The sequence below is a fragment of the Notechis scutatus genome, chromosome 1 (genome assembly GCF_049901735.1).
Source record: "Notechis scutatus isolate UNSWTSFEM ecotype Mainland chromosome 1, rNotScu1.2, whole genome shotgun sequence".
Taxonomy (NCBI): Eukaryota; Metazoa; Chordata; class Lepidosauria; order Squamata; family Elapidae; genus Notechis; species Notechis scutatus.
In genome coordinates this window covers 214,387,384-214,394,566 of record NC_142009.1, presented here as the reverse complement: position 1 = coordinate 214,394,566, position 7,183 = coordinate 214,387,384, and positions in this window count along the sequence as shown.

The following is a 7,183-nucleotide window of genomic DNA, read 5'->3' as shown; positions in this document are numbered from 1 at the left end:
AAAACACTAATTTGTCTCCAGCGTCTGTTAGCGCACAGGTCCACACTCTTATGCAAATCTCCCACCTGCAACCCATGAAGAGGATCATGGACCTCTCCTCTCAAGTAGACCACGTTTTACCCTGATCCTCTCCTCCCTGCGTGCCCTAGGATGGATAGGGGATGGGCCTCTGACTGCTCAGCCAGCCTCTGCCCTTCCCCAGCCTCCTCCACCACCTCTGGAGCCACACTCCTGCTCCCTGTTGGCTGTTCCTCGTCTTCATCAGAGTCAGTCTCCACCAGGGGCATGACACTAGGTTTCCCGGTTGCAAAAGGGGATCAGTGACCCTGGGACACTGCAACTATATGAATCAGTTGCAGAGGTGATATTCAGCCGGTTCTGACCAATTCTGGAGAACCGGTAGCAGAAATTTTGAGTAATTCGGAGAACTGGCAAATACCACCTCTGACTGGCTCCGCCCCCATCTATCATCTGCCTCCCGAGTCCCAGTTCATTGGCTGGGTCTTCTTTTGTTGCCCTGCACAAGAGAAGGAGCTGGAAAGCAGGTTAGTGGGGTGGGGAGGGAATGGGGTTTTGCAGTAACCTTCCCCCTGGAGTGGGGTGGAAATGGGGATTTTACAGTATCCTTCCCCTGCCACACCCACAAAGCCACACCACGCCCACCAAATCACACCCACAGAACCGGAAGTAAAAAATTTTGAATACCACCACCGGTCAGTTGCCAAGCATCTGAATTGTGATCATGTGACCATGGGGATGCCTCAACAGTTGCAAATGTGAAAAACTTTTCATAGGTCACTTTTTTCCAGTGCCGTTGTAACTCTGAATGGTCACTAAATAAACTGTTGTAAGTCAAGGACTACCGTTAGTTATAATGTGACCACTTTGTCTAACTAGTAGAGCTTCATCCTGATTTTTTAGGCGATATTTCCTGTCCAACTTGGTGGAGTGATATAGCTATCCTTAGATATGAAAGGGATTCTTGGGTTATGTTTTGTAGAAGCGGCATGTAGTTCAACATTTGAAGCTCAGACATCATCTTGCCAGATATACATTTCCTTGGCCACCTCTCTTTTCTTCTTCCCTTCTCCTGCTTGAGCCAGGGGGCTGGACTAGAAGACCTCCAAGATCCCTTCCAACTGCGTTACTCTGTTATACTCCTTTCTCAGTTAGCATTTTGTAAAATCAAAATAGAAAGGAAGTAAAATAGATGATATATGACTCGGACTTCAAACCCCACCTCTGTCTTCTCCTTAAGTTCTTGGAAATCAACTTCACAAATTGCCTTCTTTTTTTGAGGACTACCCTCACTATGGCATAGATTTTCTGAAACAGTGAGCCCTTTCTCATGGCAACCACTTTTTAACAGTACCCCATGACACCCTGTCCAAATTCATATAGTGTGCTCAGAGCAGGGGTGGGCTTCAAAAGTTTTGGCAATGGGTTCTCTGTCCAGTTACTGGGTGGGCATAGCCATGGTAGGTGTGGCCTACCAGAACTTCCGGGAAGCCTGTTTTTCACCTTCCCCAGGCTCCAAAGGCTTTCCTCAAGCTCTGGGATAGTGAAAACTGCCTCCCCCAGGCTCCAGAGGCCCTCCCGAGGCCGGAAACAGGCCTGTTTCTGGACTTCCAAAACTCCCAGGAGGCCTGTTTTTCCCCCTCCCTGAGCCTCTGTGCGATCCCTGCACTTACCTGGCATCCAAAATAGGGCACGTGGAGTCTCCTGGGAGGGGTGTGGTGTGGTAGGAGGGGTGGGGCGGGCAGGGCCAGCCATGGGTGGGATTTGGTGGTTCGCCAAACCAGCCATAACGTTAGCAATGGGCCCGCCCAAACCTGGGCAAATCCATAGCAGCCCACCCCTGCCTCAGAGGATCAAACCAGTGGTGGTATTCAACATTTTTTACTACTGGTTCTGTGAGTGTGACTTGGTGGGCGTGGTGTGGCTTTGTGGGCGTGGCAGGGGAAGGTTACTGCAAAACCCCATTCCCTCCCCACCCCACTAACCTGCTTTCCAGCTCCGTTTCTATGCAGGGCAACAAAAAAAAGACCCAGCCAATCAGCTGGGACTCGGGAGGCAGAGAATAGATGGGGGTGGAGCCAGTCAGAGGTGGCATTGGCCGGTTCTCCAAGCTACTCAAAATTTCTGCTATCGGTTCTCCAGAACTGGTCAGAACCAGCTGAATATCACTTTTGGATCAAACACACCTTCTTTTCCATCTCTGCTTAATTGTTACCTTGATCACTTGATCGCCTTCTGTTACAACTGTGATCCTTTGTCGTGGCAGATTTTCTGTGAGAAGGACTTGGCAATTTATTGTTTTGTCTGTGATCTGACTGTAGCCTGGGAATTCAGGAAGGATGTAATTGTATCTATGATTCTTCAGAAGCAAACCCTTGGAATATAATTTTCCATATTGGCCAAGGAAACATGAACATAATAAGGAACCCAGAACCCCTTTGCAAACAAGTCGTTTTGGGCTACTAGGAAAATAAAGACAATGTCTTTTTGTTCACAGATACTCATAAACAGCAGGGTTGGGGACATTATGCCTTTACAGAGTATAAGCTAACTTTCCTACCGTAAATTGTTGGGGAAATCAAAGTAACTCTTAACAGAGATAAGGAAAGAAACTGCTATTTTTTTCAAGGAACTTCTATTGTATCAGGGTGCTGCTTCAACTAAATACGGATTGGGATGCTGTTTATATCCAGCTCTAAACTTGTCCAGTCTTCAGGCATTTTGCTTGCCTTTGATTATGTATGAGCCTGCCTTTAGAATCATTAAAAAAATCAAAACAATTAGCAGATTGATTTCTTTTCAGCACAAAAATGGGGACAAATGGAACTGTGCTCCCATTGTCACCATCCATCATCCCCTGCTCCCTTCACATCTGTTGAATCAATTGTTTCCATTTTTCAGGATTGTCTTCTAAGAGTGGGTCATAGGAGGTTCAGGCAGACACACCAGAAAGAGATTTGACTAAATGTTGTTTAACCAGAATGTTAGGAATCTGGTTACAAAATGTCATGATTGCACCTAGAATCTGAGCATTTGAAGACTTTGATTTAATAGTGCTCTTCCTGAGTAGACAAGCTTTTTTTTTGGTGACTTTGTAGCATAATCCAGCCATCATTAAGATGAACTAAAGCTTGTCTTCATTACAGTTTTATCAGCACAATCAGTGGTGGGATTCAATTTTTTTTTACTACCGGTTCTATGGGCGTGGCTTGGTGGGCGTGGTGTGGCTTGGTGGGTATGGCTTGGTGGGCATGGCAGGGGAAGAATATACTGCAAAGTCCCCATTCCCTCCCCACCCCACTAACCTGCTTTCCAGCTCCGTTCTCCTGTGCAGACCAACAAAAGAAGACCCAGCCGATCAGCTGGAACTTGGGAGGCAGAGAATAGATGGGTCCAGTCAGAGGTGCTATTTGCTGGTTCTCCAAACTACTCAAAATTTCCGCTACTGTTCTCCAGAACTGGTCAGAACCTGCTGAATACCACCTCTGAGCACAGTGATGACAAGTTGATAGCAATAGCACTTACACTTATATACCGCTTCATAGTGCTTTTTAGCCCTCTGACAGAGTCAGCCTATTGTCCCCAACAATCTGTGTCCTCTTTTTATTGACCTCGGAAGGATGGAAGGCTGAGTCAACCTTGAGCCGGTCAGAATCGAACTGCTGGCAGTTGGCAGAATAACCTGCAATGCTGCATTCTAACCAGTACTCCACCATGGCTCTTGATGCCAGAAGATGCTATGACTAGTGATGAAACGACTTAATGCAGCCATTGGATCACAATGCAACATTGCTATACACATTTGGAAATGACAATGGATTCAGCCATGAAATTATAAATGTCTTTTTATCATCTGATCTGGTTTGTGTTGATGGTGGAGTTAATTGCTGAACAGGTATACCTGACTGAAGATTTCTAGTTCTTGGAGAAACCGGAAGTTGTGAAACTTCATCATCAACTAGGAGATTCAAAGACTTGAAGGCCTCTTAATGCTTCTTTTAATTTAGAATTCTTTTTTATTTTTTTAAGACATGAAATCTGACCAATCTTAAATGCAGGCAACTTGGCTAACTACCTTATAATTTTGCAGGAAAGTTAAAAAAAAACCTAAATCAAATCTAAGTGTGCCATAGGTATGTTCCCAAACTTAACGATGTAAATAATATGCAAGGGAAACTGCATTCATGACAAACCATGTCAACTTCCACACCTATTGATTCTCTTTTGCAAATCCTTCATCTGGTGTTGCTGACCAATACTTCTTATCCTAATTCTAGCTCTAACCCTATTTCAAATCTTGGAGACCAGACTGGGGAGGCAACATTTTTAAAAGGCCTGAGTGCACACGATCAATTTGTGCATAGCTTCAGCTAATTCAACACATCAAATGTTGTGTTTTAGTTCTTTTTATTTTTTTAAAGAAACATGAAATCTATCTATCTGTCCGTCTGTCCGTCCGTCCGTCCATCTGTCTGTCTGTCCATCCATCCACAGTATCTCTCTCTCTCTCTCTCTATCTATCTATCTATCTATCTATCATCTATCTTTTTATCATTTATGTGCTATCATTATCTCTCTCTCTGTGTCTGTTTATCTCTCCGTGTGTGCCTGCCTGCTTTCCTGCCTGCCTGCCTGCCTACTTACCTACCTACTTACCTGTCTAATCTCTCTTCTCTTCTCTTCTCTTCTCTTCTCTTCTCTTCTCTTCTCTTCTCTTCTCTTCTCTTCTCTTCTCTTCTCTTCTCTTCTCTTCTCTTCTCTTCTCTTCTCTTCTCTTCTCATATTGGAATCACCCATCTCCCTCACTCTGAGTGGTGTAAAATTATGCATTAAAACATAAAAACAGTATATAATAGTTAAAATTTACAAGGGACAAGAATGACTAAAAGAACATTAAAAAATTAATTAGAAAGTGGAAAGAGGCCTTTCTGGGTGCCTCTCTCTGGCTGCCTGTTGATTAGGAACATAAGCTGTATTCTTACCATATCAGGTAATCTTCCTCTTCAACTCAAGGCTGTTTAATACTGTGAAAATTACCACTTCTCAGATGTTTCTTTCCTTGAAAAAGAGGCTCCTGTGCTATTTTCTTCTCCAGGTGCTTGAACCTTTCATTGGCATTCCTCTAATACAGAATAATGGGAGGTCACTACGAAGGCTGCCACAGGGATCTCCCCGAAGTCTCTTTGAATCTCCTGCCCATCTTTTTTCCAACTGGAAAATGCCACAGCCAAGAGTTCCCTCGTCATGGAAATGTGGGAAAGCCAGGGAGACTCCAGTCTTGGAGAGAGGCGTATGCAATGACAGAGGAGACATTTACATTCAGTCCTTGATATCGTAGAAAAAACACCCAGGAGAATTGTTGTGTGCAAGGCACTGGCTATGATTGAATATACAAAGGACCAAAGCTTGGGTGGGGTGAAAATGCTGGTGTTCGCTCATTGCTGCCTGGCTGTGCCTTGTCATGCCTAGTCAGTTTCTGTGAATCAGGGTCACTTCACTCAATAGGTTTCGATTCCTCTGCTCTCAGAATATTAAATATGTTGTATTTACAGGCAAAGCCCCAAAACAGCATATACAATGCTAATCCCGTGAAACGGGATAAGCTATTAGCATAATAAAAAAGAGAGAAGTTTAATAATGCAGATGAAAGGCTAACAAACCTTTCCGGTGAAAGTTAACAAGCTGGTGTTTTCCAAATGTAGGCTCAGCGCCTTCTAACTGGAGATTTTGACACAGAACTAGGGTCAATTTTGGCTAGTTCTTGCCTGCTGTAGGTTGCCTCCCATGGATTTGTCTCCGTTCCAGCTATTGTGATAAAAAAGGTTGGTTGTGTGTTGTTAGAAAGGTATTCTCAGACTCACATAATATTACAAATATTTTATACTTCCTATATAAAATTACCCAGTATTTTTCCCCCTCACCCACCTTTCCTCCTCGCCTTTTGAATCATGTTTTCTTAGATGGTAAGCCTAAAAGCAGGGACTGACTTTATGATATTACAAGTTATTCTGGGCACTTTTCCAGTTAAAGAGCTGATCGCATAAATACCTGACATAAAATGAAGAACTTGAATAATTTAACCACTATATCATTAAGTCCCCATATTTCCAAGTTACAGGACATCCTGTGTCCATGTGGTTCCTCTTCCTGTTGGAAGACTACTAAATTCCTGAGGATCAGATGTAAAACAGTTTTCTTCAAGAGAATGGAACATGTCATGGGTTCTCATGTTATACTTTGCATGTAATTTTGTTTGTATCCCACCTTTATTATTTTGACAAATAACTCAAGGCAGCGAACATATTCAACACTCCTCTCATTTTCCCCACAACTTTTAAAATTAAAATTAAATTAAAAGTAATGCATACATTACTTTACATCCTACAGGTGAAACTTGAAAAATTAGAATATCTTGCAAAAGTTCATTTATTTCAATAATGCAACTTAAAAGGTGAACCTAAGATATGAGATATACTCATTACATGCAAAGCAAGATAGTTCAAGCTGTGATGGGTCATAATTCAGATGATTATGGCTTACAGCTCATGAAAACCCCAAATCCACAATCTCAGAAAATTAGAATATTGTGAAAAGGTTCAATATTCTAGGCTCAAAGTGTCCCAGTCTCATCAGCTAATGAAGCCATAACACCTGCAAAGGGTTCCTGAGCCTTCAAATGGTCTCTCAGTCTGGTTCAGCAGGAATCACAATCATGGGAAAGACTGCTGACCTGACAGTTGTGCAGAAAACTATCATTGACACCCTCCATAAGGAGGGAAAGCCTCAAAAGGTAATTGCAAAAGAAGTTGGATATTCCCAAAGTGCTGTATCAAAGCACATTAATAGAAGTTATGTGGAAGGGAAAAGTGTGGAAGAAAAAGGTGCACAAGCAGCAGGGATGACCGCAGCCTGGAGAGGATTGTCAGGAAAAGGCCATTCAAAAGTGTTGGGGACTTTCCCAAGGTGTGGACTGAGGCTGGAGTCAGTGCATCAAGAGCCACCACACACAGACGGATCCTGGACATGGGCTTCAGATGTCGTATTCCTCTTGTCAACAAACAACATCAGAAGCATCTTACCTGGATGAAAGAAAAACAGATCTGGTCTGTTGCTCAGTGGTCCAAAGTCCTCTTTTCTGATGAGAGCAACTTTTTCATCTCATTTG